At 38.5% G+C, this 18701-nt stretch overlaps 1 protein-coding gene and 1 pseudogene across 1 annotated transcript in view; both read right to left on the minus strand.

Annotated features, from left to right (window-relative positions):
- The window catches only part of BCL2 (BCL2 apoptosis regulator), a 224292-nt gene that overhangs the window by 114512 nt on the left and 91079 nt on the right, over positions 1 to 18701 (minus strand).
- Positions 13095 to 13840, minus strand: LOC144456693 (large ribosomal subunit protein eL15 pseudogene; annotated as a pseudogene).

Below are 18701 nucleotides of genomic sequence, written 5' to 3' on the forward strand. Positions count from 1 at the left end.
TTACCCTGTCTTCCTATTGTTATTGGATAAAATATAAACTCTTCTGTTTAGCTTTTAAAGTCCTATACAACTTGGGTCCCAAGCTATCTTTTCAGTCTCATGTATTGTGAAATCTAGCCAAACTGGCCTTCTCTGTGTTCCTCACACATGAGATCCTATCTCACGTCTTAGACTCTTTGCATTTGCTGTCATACTATGTGACTGGAATGCACTTGCTCCTTAGCTCTGCCTCTTACTTTAAGACCCAGCTCAAGCATCATCTTTTGCATGATGCTTTTTCTCATCCTCTAACTGCAAGTGCTTTCTCTCCCAAACTACTTCATATTTGTATTTATATTTATCCTTCACATATTTACATATGTACTTGCTGTCTCCTGTGTTAGAATGTAGGGTCCCTGCAAGTAGGGATTATTTCATTCTTTGTACTTATATTCTCAGTGTCTGGCTCTAGACAGAGCTTAATGAATGACTGTTGATTTATTGATAAAATTTATAAGAAGCTATCTGGTCACTGAAAAGTTTCTTGAACACATCAGGCACTCATAAATATTTATTGATTATTGGATTGCTAGTAAGAGGGTGCAGGTAGGAGATGGGGAAATGGCATGGACAAACGAAGAAACCAAAATCTGAGAGAAGGCAGCCACTGACCACATCAGAGGATGGTCTTTGCCCACAGTAGCAATGCTACTGAGCACATTCCCAGTAAGACATTTAGCTTCACTTGCTCAGTTGTATGTAACCTTACTTTATAAAATAAATAAGATCATAGACAGGCACCGTAGTATAGTACATAGTAGCATGGAGTCAGGAAATCTTGGGTTTAAATCCTGCTCCTGGCACTGACTTGCTGTTTTAACCTCTCTGAGCCTTAGGCAACTCTAATATTTATCTACTCATGGATCTAAAAGGTGAAAGGAATTCCCACACCAAGAAAATCATAGACCCTTACAGTATTGATGCTGATCCTGAAAAACTGAAGGATGCCATAATTCTCCTGAACTAGTTCAAATTCATCATATCCAGGGAAACTGAACAAATAATGTTACATCCTTTCTAAGAATGGGAAATTCAAAGGACTTAAGATATAGGTCATGTGACTAGACTGAATTCAAATATGAGACTTTCCTGGGTACCCTACCCAGGCTTTTAAACCATAATTTTAAGTTTGCCAACTCCACATTTAATGTTACTGTAAGCAAGGGTGCAATGTTCACTTATGCCAAGGAACCATCATTTCATCATTATCATTGATTATAATCAGAACTTAGAATTAACAGTCGACCAGGACGCTACCAGCCACCACAAAAATCTGTCCCACTGAATGGGCTGAGGAAAACAGCTGTTGAGCTAACTTTTGGACAGCTGTTTTGCTCAGCCCAGTCTTGTGTCCCTGGAGACAAAGGGAGAGAGCACTTCTGCACCTGCCTCAGCCTCGGACTCCTCTGGTGGCAAGTGGTTGGACTGGTGAAAACAGATGTCCGTCCGGCAGTTTGCCAAGCATCTGTTCTCGTCAGCCCAGCCACCGGAGGCAGAGTGAGGCGTGCACAGAAGCACTCTCTCCCCAGCTCATGAAGCCCATCTTTGCCCTATCAACTGAGAGGCAATGGGGGTGGGAGGAGGGGGCATGGCAGGAAAAGCCAGGTAACAGTCTGGAGATGTTTTCCTAAAAGCTACAAGTGAGTGTTGAACACAGATTGCCTATCAGGTAATAAAAGAGGGGCATTCTTGGAATCCACAAGTGGTTTTTGGTAAGAGTTGTCATCCAGGACTTAGACTATTAGTTATGTTTTCATTCTTATGTGTTTTGTCTCCCCAACTTAAATTCTAAGTCCTTGAGGGTAAGGGCCATGACTTACAATAATACTAATAATTCCTTGAATAGGGCTTTCCTCAAAACAACACTGGGTGTGGTAGGTAGTACAAAAATATTATTATTCACATTTTACAGATAAGGGAACTATGGTTCTCAGTGATTAAGTGACTGTCTATGGTAAGAGCTAGTAAATGCCTGAGGTGGGATTCAGATCAAAGTTTACCGATGCCAACTCCAGCATTTTATCTACTAACTAAGCCGGGCTGATTCTCTGCATCTTTTGTGGTCTTGTGCATACAGTAGTTCAATAACTATTTGTTGACTGATTAATTGTGCCATCCTGAATGCTTCTGGGCAGTGTTGAGAGCACCCCAGTATAGTTCTGGGTCTCCAGAGCACACTGGCTCTCATGAACAACTACTCACCATGTGACTGAGAAGCCCATGGCTGTAGAAGGACATCAGAGTAAATAAATATCGATAACAGGCATATTTGTCCTTGGCTAGATTTGAAAATCATGCCCTCCTCCTGTAGCCATATCCACTGGAGGTTTTAAGTCTTTACCATAACACATATGACTTGATATCACAAAATAAATATCTGCATGCCATGGAGAATGGAATTTTCTGACTTTAAAAACATATCCATTAATGAAAAGTTTATATTACTGTGGTTTCCCTTCTCTTCCTCCTCTCCCCCATACATGTACTGTGCCCAACCTTGTCTGTTGATAGCCCCAACTCTAATAATAAGCCACAAATATGAGCCATGGATATAGTATGGGCCTGACCTGTGAATCAGCTCAAAAGTTAGCACATGGCCATGCCTCTTAGGGATGGATATCTGTCCTGTCCATATGTGGGGAGACATACTTCTCCAAGCTGTACTTTCTACTCACTTAGAGAATTAAAGAATGTTAAATCTACCAGGGACCTTGTGTCTCCACCCCTTCACATCTCCATTTTATAGAGGAAGAAACTTTTGTTTCAGAGAAGAATGAAGTATGTTACCCAAGGTCATACAGCTAATTAGTGGTGGAGCTGGAAGTAGAACTCAGTTCTCCTGATGGTTGGTCCAGAGATCTTACCACACCACATACTACTCTAACCACCAAATACTGGGCACTTTGCAGTAGATAGTCCATCAAACACATTTTTTGAGCTTTGAATCTAATCAAAGAATCCTAAGGGCTGGACAGGACCTAGAGGTTTCACCACCTCTCTCCCACCTCCCACTTTCAGGTAAGTATAGCTATGTCTATCTAAGGCATTTAAAGTTTAACATACACTTTTCCTGAAGACCTCCAGGAACTGCCTTCAATAATCTATTTCAGTGTTTAGCATATAAATGAGAAACAAGTGCCATGTATTTATCCACACATGAGGCACAAAACATATTGTGAGTCAGGCTACTCACTGATCCAGCTTCTGGTTCCTTTGAATCTTCAAGCTCCCAACCTGTTCCCTCACTTTGTAATCATACTCACACCCATGGAGTCCAACACTCCTTAGAGGCAGCAAGGTAGCAAAGCAGATAGAGAGCTAGACCTGGAGTCAGGAAGTCCTGAGTTCAAATCTAGTGACCCTGGGAAAATCACTTAATATGTGTTTGCCTTAGTTTCTCCATCTGTAAAATAGGTATAATAATAGCACTTACTTCAAATGATTATGAGGATCAAATGAGAAAATATTTGCAAAGAAGCACCTAGCCCAACATCTGGCACATAGTAGATGCTTAATAAATCCTTCCCTCCCTCCCTCCTTCCTTCTCTCCCTCCTTCCTTCCCTTCCTCCTTTCTTCCTTCTATTCCTTTTCCCTCCTTCCTTCCTTTTCCCTCCTTCCTCTTTCCTTCCTCCCTCCCTTCCTCTCTTCTTTCCTTTCCTGATCTCTGATAGTGAATAAACTAAAATATATGATTTACCACTTAGAGGGCCTGACAACCTAAGCTTGTTTGACATTGATTATTGGTTGATATCAAGTATCACTGATATTAGGTATCATGAAATTATCTTTGTGTCTTGAATGCCTGAGACAATTCAAATGAAAGCAAGCAATTTCAGAAATACAATTTATGCATTTCTATTTTAAAATCACATAATTCCCAAATTTTATATACATTGTCATAGTTGAGTATCACAACAACTCAGTGAGGGATACTATAATCACCATTTTACAGACAAGGAAACTGAGACTAGGAATAGTTAAGGAACATTTCAAATTACAAAGTCCAAACCTTACCTGAATCACTCTGCCGAGAAACATTTATTAAGCGCCTGTTGTATGCCAGGTACATACTTCTATCAGAAGTCTTGATCCTTTAACAACATCCTCAACAAGTGATCATCCAGTTACCACCTGAGCACCTCAAAGAAGCAGCATAGTATATTAAACAGTGCTACACTCAGGAGTCAGCAAGTTGGAGTCAAAGAAGACCTAAGATCAAAACCTACACCTGACGTTTAATAGCTATTTGACCACAGGCAGGATAACTACCTGTTGGGGATACTATCAGAAGAGATTTAGGCTTGTTGGACTATGCATGCTATGATGTGAGTTTTGTTAACCAGGGTTTTGTTTTTTTGGTTGGTTCAGTGGAGGAAGTTGTGGGAGGGACATATTATAAATTCATATAAAAATTACCTTTTTTTAAAAAAAAGAAGAAAGTCAGGCTTCAGGTGGGAGTGGAACTTGATGACCAGAGTAGTCTTTTCCAAATATGAAACATTTCTTTATTCATTTCATGTATGTCTCTTTCACCTCCAAAAAATACTATATTCCAACTCTTCTTTCAAGAGATGCTCAATAAAAGATGTTGTTTATTCACTGACAGAACATCAAAGGGGGAAAACATAATTACTATAATTTGGGCATGCCAAGGAATTCAAAAGGCATTAGATTTATAGCTAGGTAAGAACATAAAGGTCATATAGTAGTAGTTCTAGTAGTAGTAATAGTGCTGGAAGTGGTGGTAGTGGTAATAGTAGCAATAGCAGTAGTAACTAACATTTTATTGCATTTTAAGGTTTGCACGATGATTTACATATATTTTCTCATTTGGTCTTCACAACAACCTTGTTGTATCCACATTTTACAGATAAGGAAACTGAGTCAGACAAAGGTTAAATGACTTGCCCAGGGTCACAGCTAAATGTCTGAGGCAGAATTTTAGCTCAAGTCTTCCTGATTCCAAGTCTACCACTCTTATCCACTGTCCCACCTACCTCCCCCTGCTCTTCACAATGAGGAAACTGAGGTCCCAAAAGGATCAAAGTTACATAGCAAATAAAATGCAGTGCCAGAATTTGAACCCACATCTTCTGACTCCAAGACTAGCTTTCTTGCCACTGCATTGCAATAGTACATGTTCCATTAGGATATATCACCAAATAGAACTTAAATATACCATAAAACCTTGCTTACACATTTTGCTCTTTTATCAATTCATGAAAAGAATAAAATAGTATGTAAAACAGTGACTATAAAATGCTGAGACTGAGCCTACAAGCCATATGTTGAAACTCACCTCATGACTAAAGAATCACATTTATTACCAAGAGAATGGCTTCTTGAATCCAAGTATAATCTTGCACCTCCCATTACTCTCCTTTTAAAGTGCTACATTGAGGGGTATAGAAATCTATCCTGCCCTACAGGAAAATAGAAAAGGAAGAGGATAAGAGAAGGGAGGGAAGATTAGGGGAAAGTGTATTCAGAATGCACGCTGTCTTGGGGTTGGGGGAGGGACGAGATGGGGAACAAATTTGGAACTCAAAATCTTGTGGAAATGAATGTTGAAAACTAAAAATAAATAAATTACTGGATAAAAAATAAAGTGCTCCATTGAAATCTAAGAAATCTTAACAAAAGTGCATCTTGGTGAACGATCAATTCACTTCCTCTGCAGAGAAAAGGATGTTATCAGGAGATTGTACTGATTACTCAGGCTCAGAATAGAATCTCCTAAAAAATACTTTCCCTTTAATATGGTAATCCACCTAATCAACTCCTATATTCCCCCCTGGAAAAATAACCTATCCTTGTAACTCAATAATAATTTTTAAACATTTCCTGCAGTGGTAGGCAAAGAAGTCAAAGTTTCAGGAGGCTTTCAGAAGGATGGCAGTTTTCAGCTCTGGAACTGGCTACTCTTCTTTGCTGCTTCCAAAAGCAAGAGATCCCACCAGTAGATCCTGTTGTACCCTCAAGTTATCTCCTTACATCTCTTCTCAGTTTCTCAACTGAAGTCTTAGAAAAAAGTTATTTCCACTTCTGTCTCTATTTCCTATCCTTTCACTCACTCCTAAACCTTTGTAGTCTCCTGACCCCATCACTCAACTAAAACTGCTCACTCTAGTTACCAACCATTGACAGTTCTGATGGGCTTTTCACATTCCTCATCCTTCTTGACCTGTGTATTCCATTTGGCACTGCTGACCACCCTCTCCTCCTGGTTACTATCTTTCTCTTGGTTTTCATAACATTACTCTCTCCCAGTTCTCTTCTATGCTGTCTGGTCACTCTTTTTGGTCTTCTTGGATGGTTATTCATTCATATCACACCCCTAACTTGAGGTGTTCCACAAGGTTCTGTCCTGGTCCTTTCTTTCTTCTCTGAATTCTCCCTTAGTAACCTCTTCAGCTCTCAGGGGTTTAGTTATCGTCTCTATGCAGATGATTCTCACCTCTATACACCCAGTCCCAGTTTTTCCCCAGTCTCTTGCTAATTTATTAATTGGTTGAGGGATGGTTAAGGTAGAAAAATAAGGTATCAGCAATATTATTTTGGTGGAGGCAAGGGGGAGAAGGTTTTTCATGGCTATCACTGTCTGCCTTACCTTTAAGTTGTAAAAGACCATTTTTGGTCTGGAAAATAGCAACTTACCTCCTTAGAGAGGTTGAGTAACAATTATGCTAAGTGAGTGAGCATTATGCCTAGTAATTAAGGAATTAAATTTCAACTCAATAGATATTTACGGAGTGTCTACTATGTGTAGGCACTGGTTAGGAAAGGATGCTCATGTATTACCTGTGGAGCCTTCTTGGGGAAGAAATATAGACTTCATGGGGAAAACACAGGCTAATTAAAACTTCTGCTTGGGATAGTAATTATAAAAGAATGTTTGCCATTCAGAAGTCTTTACTACAGTTGAGTTGTATTTTTTCCCCAAATATCACAAAATGAATTATGAGAATTGTTTCAATAAACAGCAGAACATCCCTCTAAAGAAGACAGTTATTATTACTTTAAGAAACAAAAAAAAAATAGGAAGTGATAATATAAGTAGCTTGTCCAAGTTTACACACTGAGTCAATGCAATGAAAGGAATGAGATCTAGACTTCCTTACCAGTACAGCTCAAGTGTGCAGAACTCTGGATTCTCTGAGCAGATGACCTATAGCCTATAGGCTATTTTCTCAATCAATGAATCAATGAAGAATATTTCTTGAGCACCTATAATACATGTAGGATTGGTTTTGGAGAGGAAAAGATCATGAGTTATGCTTTGGACATACTGAGCTGCTTAAGATACATCCTGAAGATATCTGGTAGGGAACTGACAATGTCAGACTGAAATTCAAGAGAGAGATTTGTATTGGATATATAGATTTTGGAGTGAGCTACATAGAGATACTATTTAAAACTCACGGGAGTAAGAAAAGATCACCAATAAAAATTAGTGTAGAGAGGAAAGAGACTGGAGAGTCTAATCTAAGGGACAGATGTATGATGACTCAGCTAAGATGACTAAGAAAGAGAGATCAAACCTGAAGGGGTAAGAGGGGAGAGCTGTATTACAGAAGTCAAGGCAGAAAGGATATGCAGGAGGAGAAAGTGGCAAATTCAAATCAGTTCAGTTTAATTGGAAAAGTATTTATTAAGTATCTACTACATTCCAGGCATAACAATAGGTGCTAGATAGAGAGAAAGTTAAAAAAATGAAGTAGTCCCCTAAACTCAAGCGGCATATAGTATACTTGGTGGGGGGGGGGGGAAGAAAACATATACACATTTAAGTAAGAACAAAATAAATACAAGGTAATTGGAAGAAGGAAAGCACCAACAACTTGAAGAATAGGGATAGACCTCTTGTAAGGAAGTGGTACTTGAGTTGGGCCTTGAATAAAGGTAGGGATTCCAAGAGGTATAGGTGAGGAGGGAGAGCCTTCCAGGCATGCAGCCCAGCCTGTGCAAAGTAATGGAGGCAGGAGATTAAATGTCATATAAAGGGAACAGCCAGTTTGACTAAAAAACAGAATTCAAGAGGGACAATGTTTTTAGCACAGTGCCTGGCACATAGTAGACATTTAAATGCTAGTTGACAGACTGACTGGAGTAATGTAAAACAATATCAAAAGCAGAATAGAAAGACTAAGAAAAAGTTGTCACAGCAGTTAAGAAATCAGTAGTAACTTTGTACAGAGCAGTTTCACTTGAGTGTTGAGGTTGGAAACCAGATTGCAATGGGCTGGAATATGAGAGGGGAGTGAGAAAAGAGGGTAGAACATAGATGACTCATTTTAGAGGTCTGGCAGTGAAAGGTTTGATAGATACAAAATAGGTGTGGATGGGGTGATGAGAATACATGACAAAGAGTGAATAAAATTTCTATAACACATTATTAAAGATATCATTTGTGAATATTTAGGAACAGAAACAGTGATCGTAAAGAGCCAATGTGGCTTCATCAAAAATAGGGCACATGAGACTAAGCCCTTTCCATTTTTGAAAAGGTTACCAGATCAGATAAATACTAGAGACTTGCATTTGCCAAAATTTCAACAAAACATTTGATAAAATCTTTCATGTTCTCCTTGGGGAAAGATGGAGAGAAACATACTAGATAATAGTATAGTCAGGTAGATTCAAGACTGGTTGAAAAGCAAAAACCTAAACAATCATAATTAATGGATTGATCTAAAATTGTTGGATAGTTAACTTAAAACCAAACCTGGTAGATCCATACCTAAAAGGCAAGAATGGTACTCAAAAAGAGGAAAACTAAGTCATATCACTGAAGAGAAATCTAGATCTAACCATTTTAAAGCTATCTAATGCTATTATTATCAAAGTCACATATCTTCATCTTGTCCACAAGGAAGGAAATGAAGGATGAAAAGAAGAAAAAATAGGCAGAGGAGAAAGGAAGAAAGGAAAAAAAGAGGGGGGAAAGGAGGAGAAAGAGGAAGGGAGGGAAAGGAGGATAGTGGAAGAAAGAAGAAGGGAGAAAGCAAGGTAGGGAGGAAAGAGGGGAGGAAGGAAGAAAGAAAGGGAGGGAGGAAGGGAAAGAAGGAGAAGGGGGGGAGGAGTTTCCTTCATAGCATGCTTTTCTATGCATCAATTGCCAACCCTATATTCCACCTCTCAGTCCATCAATAATCAGCTCTACCAAGTGGCACATGCATTCTAAGACAACTTCCAGGGTCCTATTGTAGTGACCCTCTCTCAGGCTCCCCTCTCCTCATAGATTGTACTGAGATGAGGATCTAAACCTCTCTCCCCAAGTGACAGGGCTTGTGGTCAGTTTGTCCTCTATATTGCTGCCCCTCTTGACCTACCACCCAGGCAAATGTCTTTACCCAAGAGGAGTTACAGCTTAGGGTACACTGAACTCTAGAACCATCCTACATGCACATTCAGGGGGTGTTAAAAATAGGAAACATTTTTCTGACATTAGGAATTCATAGAGAGAACAGACAACTTGTATGCTACATGAGTACACCCAATATATTATAAGAAACAGAACTCCAGTGCACTAAGTGAATTATCCATAGAAGGTTTATGGAAAGATAGGGGCAATGAGGAAACATATTGATGGAAGGAATACCCACATCAAATAAATCATGGATCCATCAAATCATCAAGGAAGTGCTTGCTAATCATTGAGATAGGGTTACCAAGGGAAATTTCTTAATCTTTTCTGGATATCCTTTAAAATGGGGGGGGCAAATCTCATCTCTTTAGAATGATTTACATACAGTCCCAGAAACATAAAGGTAGAACAGATACCTTCTCAAAATCCTTTCAAGTCTAAGACTATATATCTCCTCCCCACTCCTCACTCCCAACTTCTCTCTTTCTACATTTTGTATTTCCTCTGACCCTACTCATGGATTTTTCCTCCTTTGAAGCAGAGCATGCTTATTTTAACCCCACAATCATTTTCATAGAATTTATTTGTCTCCTGAACACCTTCTCTTGCTCTTTTACAGAAACTGGTCAAAGGTCAGGGTTGCCCAATTACCCATACATAGTTTAAGGGTAGCATCAGATGCCTAAGCAAATCAGAACTACTATCCCAGCTCCAATCTATCATGGTCTTAACTCCAAATATGAGTGCATGGAGAAAATTAACAGTTGCTTGTAGGCTGCTGTAAATGAAAATCCGATCCAGACTAATTGATTTTAAATGGTTTAACAAAAATCTCAGTTGCTTTTCACTGAGAATACAGAGTTTCAAAAACGTTCATTGCAGGATTCTCTCTCATTTTTTTCCTCCCCCCTCTTCTGGCTTAAACCCTGAATGGCAAAAATCCGAGTCTGAATAAACAGTGTGGGTGGTGACTGTTCTGTGGGGCCCATGTAAAGGATGCAATCACTTTCTTATTCTGTTTAGTATTAAATCATGTGAAACTAGCCTGGTTCCTATACATAACCTTTACTCCATAATGGAGGGTAACATAACATGTATTCTTTCTCAACTTCACAGATGGAAAAAAATAATTAATTCTCCCAGCTTTGAGTATTTAATTATGTATAAAGTTCATTGACTTCACTGTCTGCTGTCAGATGATCTTGCTAAGGCCTGTGAAAGGCATCCCAGGAATGCAGTGATGTGGGCAGAAACACAGTGAGTTCCTGCCACAAAAGGCTTTAAACGGAACAGAATCAGAAACCGTCCGAAGAGACTCTAGAGAAAACAGAACTTCAGAAAAAAAATCAGTAATTCAACCTCACCTAAGCATTTCTAAGTACCTCAAAAGTGATCGTTATAAATCAGAAACTTAGGAAAATCCCTCAGGGATCTGGCACATGACTGGATGAAGTAACTTTGTTTACTGGTTCCTGCTGCAGCTGGCTAGAAATGTATGTATTTGTGAGGTTCTTTGCCTGCTCTAGTGGTAAAACTTTCTGATTACTTCACTGCTGCACGGATGTTGAAGCTCCATACTGGTTTCAGCAGGAATATTTAATATTTACAAAATGTTGAAACAAAATCATTTGTAAATGCATCGCATGACTCAAAAAGAAATAGCAAAGTCTCTATTTATTCAGGGATTATTACATGATACAATACACACAGGTGCACAAAGATAGGTACACCGACATGAAGGTGAAAGCCTTGAACCCTATTCCTAAAAAACAGTGAGCCTGATTCTCCCCTTAAAGTCTGTGAAGGGGAAGGAAGGAATAGCAACCTCTCTTTCCAAGGCTAGAGGGAAGAAGCAGCTTCTAATTCCATCCCATGTTCTCTTAAGCAGTACTTTTGGACAGAAGACACACTACCTGAGAATACAGCTTTCAGAAAGATTGGAAATTCTCTCGGTGGGACACTTCTTGCATCCTCCTCTAGCTCTGCTGCTTTGGAAGTGGGAGGCCTGGGTATATGGATGGATGTGTAAGCAGCACATACCACCACAGTGCTTATGCTTGGAAGGAGAGAATGTGGATTGTCTTCTGCCTGTTCCAAGTATGTTTACATCAGTTTGTGTTCCCTGAACACAGGGAGAGAACAGAGCTTATGGCTTACATAAAAAAGATGCATTCCAGAGAACAACCTGGTGAGGGTGCAGTATTATTTTCTCCTTGAATAACTCGCTCATTTTGTCCACCAGAATAAAAATTAAGCGGCATCCACTCTGATGTTTGTATTACAGAATAACAAAAAACTGTATGACTAGAATTTAGTTGACAACTTGGATACTGTTGCTGGATACAGATGAGAAGAGGTATCTATCTTTTTTAGCTTTACAAGGCTAACCTGATAGTCTCAAAAGCAACAAATTCACAAAACCAGAGGCCAGAAAAGATGGTAAAGTATTTGTCTTGAGTTTCAAGGGCACTCTGGATAAGACAGATGCAACTGTCACCGAGTTATTCTAACCTGGTTTCTCTTTAATCTCACTTTGCTTTTAACTCCCTGTTCTTCTAGGGTTTTTGTTGTTCAGTTATTTTTCAGTTGTCTCTGACTCTTTGTGACCCCATTTGGGGCTTTCTTGGCAAAGATACTGAAGTGGCTTGCCATTTCTTTCTCCAGCTCATTTTACAGATGAGGAAACTGAGGCAAACAGGGCTAAATGACTTGCTCAGGGTCACACAGTGTCTGAGACCAGATTTGAACTCAGGAAGATGCGTTTTCCTGACTCCAGACCTGGTACTCTATCCACTGTGCCACCTAGCTGAAAATTATTGTATGCCATTTATAGAAAGCAACACTTCCCAATTCCTCTCCTTTATCATTAATTCTTTCCCCTCATTGTACTTTTTTCATATTTTTCCTATGACTTTCATCTTTGTCCTTCTTATTGAACCATCCCTTGTGTTACCATCATCTATGTATACCTTATTTCCCTACGTAACCTTCTCAGGGGTGGAAACTGTGTGTCCTACTCATCTTCCACAGAACCTAAGCACGGTGTCTTATCCATAATAGGCACTCATAAAATGTCTGGTGAATAAATGAACACTATAACAATGTCTATGATGTTAGTTGCCTTTCCTAAATCTCAGTAAATTTTTGAAACTCTCAGAAAGGCTTAGGTTTCCTTTGGAAGGCACATCTGTTTCTCAGTCTTTCGAGAAATTTTGATCATCCTGGAAAACTCAAGTGGCAATCCAAGCTTATGATTTTGTATATACCATCTGATAAGCTGATAGAGAGCTTACCTGTACCTCTAAGTCTATTTCATAGACATTCAGTTGAACACAGAAGATCTTTATAAAAGTGAATGTGCATAAAATTATTAGTCTCTAGATGCTCCTTGAAAGAATGGACAAGTTTAATTAGTCTCCATTATCCCAATCTCCATCCCAATACTACACCTATATTTAGGTTCCAAGGTAGGAAAAAGAAGATAAGAATTATGAGAAAGTTTGACAACCACTTGTTCTAACAAATAGAAGGCATAAATAGGGGCCAGGAGAGCCCTAGTTTATCACTTAAAACATATAACTCAAAGGCAAGTTATTAGATGTTATTTTGATGTAGTATCTTCACAGATATATGAAGAACACATGAATGTGAAACAGAAATGTGAAAATCAAGTGTTTTATGTAATAAACTATGTTCCCTAATTCTAGCATATCCTACCCCACAAATCACTGTTATTTTTTTGTCCCCCCCCAACATTCCAAGTCTTTGCTTACCTCGTTTCCTCAACTTCCAAACTTACCTAGATTCCCTTGGTTCTAGATTCCCCTCCCCACACTGTCCTAAATTGTGTTTATTAAACATTAAGTTTACAAATTAACTTGTGCTAATTAGCAGTATCTACGTAGTTGGAAAGTCCTGAGCCTTCTCCAAGTAGCACGAGTTCCCCCAATGGTACAGTGGAACTTGTGACCCTTTCTAAGACCCCAGCTTTTCTGGCCAGCTGAGGTAAGCCCACGCATGTCTCTGTGTTTGTGCACTGGCTTGGTGATCAGCTGAGTGTCAGGGTTTCACCTCATAGCTTTATAAAATGTAAGTTGAATCCCCAGTGATGGCCAGCATGCTTTTCTGCTACAGACTGTAGGCTGCTGGCAAACTTCAGCTTACTGACACCACGATGGACAGGTTTACCCTAAGCTGCATCCTTGCGAACGGGATGCTTTCGCCCACCATGATGGACATGAATATGGTAGATGACATAATCTGGGTTGGCCTTGTGCCCTAGACTGTAAGCTTTATTGGGTCTGGTAGGCCGGGGGGACTTGGTGGAGGGCAGATAACTGGAGGTACCACCAGCAGTGCCTATACAGAAGGAACCGCGTGACATCCGACTGCTTCTTCCTTCACAGTTCTTGGATGTATTTGTAAGCCCCCATGCTGGCTCTATCCTACCACTAACCAGAAAGTTCCCCTCCCTACAAAAGGAATCATCCTTCTTCTGACCGGATGCTAGACTTAGAGCTATAAAGAACCTTAGATACCATCAAGTCCAACCTGCTCATTTTACAAATGAGGAAGATGAGAGAGGTAAATAACTTGTTTAGGGTCACACAAGTACAAAGTGTCTCAGGAGGGATTTGAACTCAGGTATGCCTGAGTCCAAGCCCAGCATTCTATCCACTACATCACACCACTTTTTATTGTCCATTTCTCCTCATTGTTCAGAATTGGGTCTCTGGTAAATAATGTTAGTCCTGTGTACTAAGGAAAGTAGCAGGATTTCGTGGTATCACAAGACCTGGGTTCAAGTTCTGACTACTACTTTCTGCTGGATTAGTGTGGGTAGGTCATTTTATTCCTCTAAGACTATCCCTTTATCTAATCTACTACTTGTAGGTGTGATGAGGAAACCACTTTGAAAACTAAAAAGTACTGTGTAAATGTAAACAATTAAAGTTAGAATCAATATGAAATTACTTCCTTTTAAAGAGCTTAATGTTCATTACCCAAAGCTTCCAAGGAATAGATAGATCAGTACAACAATTCTCTATGTGCTCTTTGCAGACTTGGTCTGCATTGGGACATAGAAAAGAAAAGATGAGAATTAGGAAGAGTCTGTGAAGTTGAAAATTACTAAACTTTACATATGGTGAGTAAAATGATGCAAAAAATCTGTCTACTTCATATGTAACATCGACAGATACCTATAAGCTTTTTAGGTGAAATAATTTAATGTGAAGTATTCATATCAGTTCCCAAAGTTATAGCACTGGAGAATGTATGAGAAAAGATGCTAGGTTACTGCAAAATGTATGACCTCAATTTGGCTTCAGCTTTTTGTCCCTCCAACTCATAGATGTTTCAAAGTTACCAACTCTGTGCAAAGTCCTCCATAGAACACCTTACCTCCCCTTTCTTTAAGATGCTTTTTGGAGACTAGGTTTTTTGTACCAAAACAATTAACTAAAGGAGAAAAATCTCAATCACTAGTTTCCTTTGACATCAGAAAATCAGCTTGTTACATCTGAGCACTTGGAGATACAGCCTTAATATTCTCTGAGCCTTCATCGGTACCTTTTCCACCTTTCCTAAGAAGGGAAGCTCCCAAACTAACACTAAAGATTATTGCTGTAAGTGATTCATCCCACGAATTCTGGAAGATTCATCTAGCAAAGCAGATAGGTCATTTGTTTAATATGTAGAGAGGCAAATATAGATGTAATGACTTTGAAATTCATGATTCTAAATGAGACTTCTAAAGGATTCCTTAACATGAAAAGAAGAATTTCATCAATCTTATAAGTTCATTGCATCAGGTCCTGAATAGTATCCTGGCCAGAGCAAAAAAGGGATTCTTAGAGAAAAAAATATCTCAGGAGAAAAACTGTTGAGAGCTGTTTCTTGAGCCCCTCTGCAATCTTTTAAAAATACATTCTGAGATTGATCCTCATGTACATACACTGCTTTTGGATGTTGAGTCCAACAGGCAGATGTTTTCCCTTATAATTCTTGTCTCTCTCTTAATCTGTTTATGACATGTTTCTATTTCAGCCTGTACCTTTCTTTGGTCTTAGTGATTATTTCCAATCCTGGTGATTGTTCATCTCTACATATGATTTTTTGCACACTATACAGGTTGCATTACCTGGGAATGCATTGATTAGATAACCTGTTACCATTTTACCTGGCTTGTTGGTTTTTTTTTTCCTTCCACGTGCATTAAATGCTGTGGTAAAAGCATCATATAAATTATTTAGTCCCCAAAGTTGGGTGGCGCCAGAATGGGCTTTAGCTCATCTTTAGAAGTAGACTATTCGGGGTCATGTGAACAGTGCAGTTCCTCAAAAAAGATCATTTAGGTACCAAGATCAATTATCTGTTAGGTTGCTACTGTGTTGCTGATGCACAAATTCAGGCCAGTACTTCCTGGCTTCTAGGCTGTGGTAGATGCTCTTTATATCAGATCAATTTACAGGTCCCACAAAGTCATCCCATTTGTCAGCCGATGAAGTAAAGAAAAAGGAAAGCAGGACTGGGCCCTGCTGTGAAACACGGTATTTTTTAGGGGGCTTTTCTCCTTCTCACTATAATCCTAATTTTTAGATGTATGTATCAGCACATGCTCTAGCCTGGAAGCAGGGATTAATGTAAATAAAGAGAATCCTGTTGGGTACTTTTATCCTTTGAACCTGGCGATTTTGCTCCCAATAGACATACAGACCATATACTATACAGATTTACTTCAAGTCTAGTTGAAAAAGCAATCTATTTTTTTTTTCAGTAAGTCCTATAATAACTGCCCACACATTGCCTATTGTTCCCAGTCTATGCCTTGGCCTCCCAGTCAAGAAGACCTAGTATCTTGGCAGCCCACAGAACTCAACCAAGCCAAACAGAAACAATCATCTGATCGATAGCCAAAGCAAGCAGTATTTGTTTGTTATTTTAGTGGGTGATACATTATCTTCAAAATAACTGAGAGAGGTGAAGACACATCAAACAGCAATTTTATTTTGCAAAAACATACAAGGTCCATCGTGGAGCTGGCGCTGGAGCTTAAATCTAATTTCCAAGGCAGTGCTCTAACCATTTGACCATAGTAATTTTCAAGGATAGATGTATGTAATTTTTATAATGTCTTAGTTATTATTGTTGTTATTATTGTTGTTGTTCAAGTTTATTTACTAGAAGCTAACCACATCAAGGTAGGGTGGTACCAATTACTCCTAGTAACTGCTTGAATGTTTTTACTGACCCCTTTCCCTAATCCAATCCTACTCCAGGTATAAATGGCCATAGTATGTGACTGCTCACATTAACTAATGATTCAGGACACCTAATATTGTGAAATATATACTTTATATATAACATACTTTAAATGTATGAAGAAGAAATGTCATTACCTTTGTCTAATTTTAATGGGGAAAACCCTTTCCCAAACATATCACTTTAACATAAATTTTGTTTATCAAGTCTCTTATTTTTCTAGAGAACAAGAAGCAACAGAACAAATGGCCTCATAATTTTTATCAGTGTACATGAAGAACTAGTAAAAAGTAAGGGAGATTTCTGGTACCAAAGTCATCATGTGCTGACTCCCTGTCATTTCACACCCTTATTAGAAGAAAACAGGCAAGATTGTTTTGGTAAATAGCAAAAGGTCAAAGAAATGCTTATCACAGTGTAAGCAAAATACCTTCCTACCTGTCCAACATTTTGCTATGTATCAACAGACTTTGCAAAAGTCCTAAAATGAGACACTCAGACAAATTGTCTAAGGAAAAAAAAATGAGATCTCCTAGTAAAACAGATGCCAATAAAAATATGAATGTTTATCAAAAAGTGGATGAAATATGGGGTCAGATCACCAGCACTTAATGAATATTTGAGGCCATCACTTTTAAAAGAACAAGGTCCCAACTTACACATTCTGCAGATATACATCTCTGGACAATCTTTAACCTTAAACCAGGTATGACAGTTGAAAACTATGAGCTAAAAAGTTGGTTTTCTGAAAATGTTCATTCAACTATAATTTCCCTCATGAGATAAAATAATATTTTTACTTCCTTATTTAACAAAAATCCATCTAATAACCCTTGAACATATTATATACTTTAATTCTCAGATGGCAGCATCCTTAGAGTGTGAAACATTATTACAAAGAGATACGGAGGTATTGAGAAAATAAAGGAAAAGTTCCAATTTCCTTATTCCCAGGATGCTGCTCTAACAATAATGACCTCACGAATTTTCACTTGCTTCATAGTAAAGAATATTATTGTGAGAGCCCTTACCTCCACCTCTTAGAATACATGACTTCGCTCAAGATTCAGTTCAAACACCACACTACAAAAAGCTTTCCCTAAACTCCTCAACTGCTACTGCCCTCTCTCCCGAATTGCCTTGTACTTATTTTATTTATCCTATAGGTACTTATAATTGCAGATGCTGTCTCCCCCAATAGAATGTAAATTCCTTGAGCAAAGGGATTATGTCATTTTTTCTCTTTGTATTCCCAGAGCTTAAAACACTGTCTGCCACTAACAAGGAGCTTAATGAATGCTTACTAATTGGTTGATTTATTGAATCGGAACTAGTGGGATTTTCCATCAAAAATTCTATAACTTACAGTCTATAAACAGAAAAAATGTGAATTTCCCCTATTAATGAAAAATATATTGAAGGTCAAGTATGAAATGGTGTGGTTCTTAGAAAAGGAAGGTTTGAAATTACTAAGCACTTAATATATTAGTAAAGTTGTGTATAATCATTTTATACAATTATAGTGCAGTGATTTCAACAATGGTTTCTCCTATTGAGTTTTAGTCTACTTTTGTATTTATCATGAAATGAGTCATAAATGTAGCATCTAGGAGCACATATTTATCTAATGTGATATATGTGTATTAAAACAAATGCAATAAAGGCAGTAATGGAACCAATAGCCAATTAAAATTTCCCCAGAAATGATCAACTGATTATGATAATACTTTTATCATAAATGCTATGCGGCCTCAGTTTCCTTACCTGTAAAATAAAGAGTTGAACTAAATAGTCTCTGAAGTTCTTTCCAGCTCTAGATCTAAGGTCCTATTTTAGTCACCAAAATCTGGGAATTCCTAGCTCTTTGAGTTCCCTATACTAAAAAATGCTTAATTCTGAAGACAATGGGAATAACTGGTGCCCCAGGAAAAGTACTAGAATTGGTCAGAAGGTCAGGATTTGAATATCAGCATGACTGAAAACTAATTGCCTGGCCTTGAGCCTCAGTTTCCTTATCTGTAAAATTAGAGA

This window comes from Phascolarctos cinereus, unplaced genomic scaffold, assembly GCF_003287225.1.
Source record: "Phascolarctos cinereus isolate Bilbo 61053 unplaced genomic scaffold, phaCin_HiC Scaffold_4;HRSCAF=312, whole genome shotgun sequence".
Lineage (NCBI taxonomy): Eukaryota > Metazoa > Chordata > Mammalia > Diprotodontia > Phascolarctidae > Phascolarctos > Phascolarctos cinereus.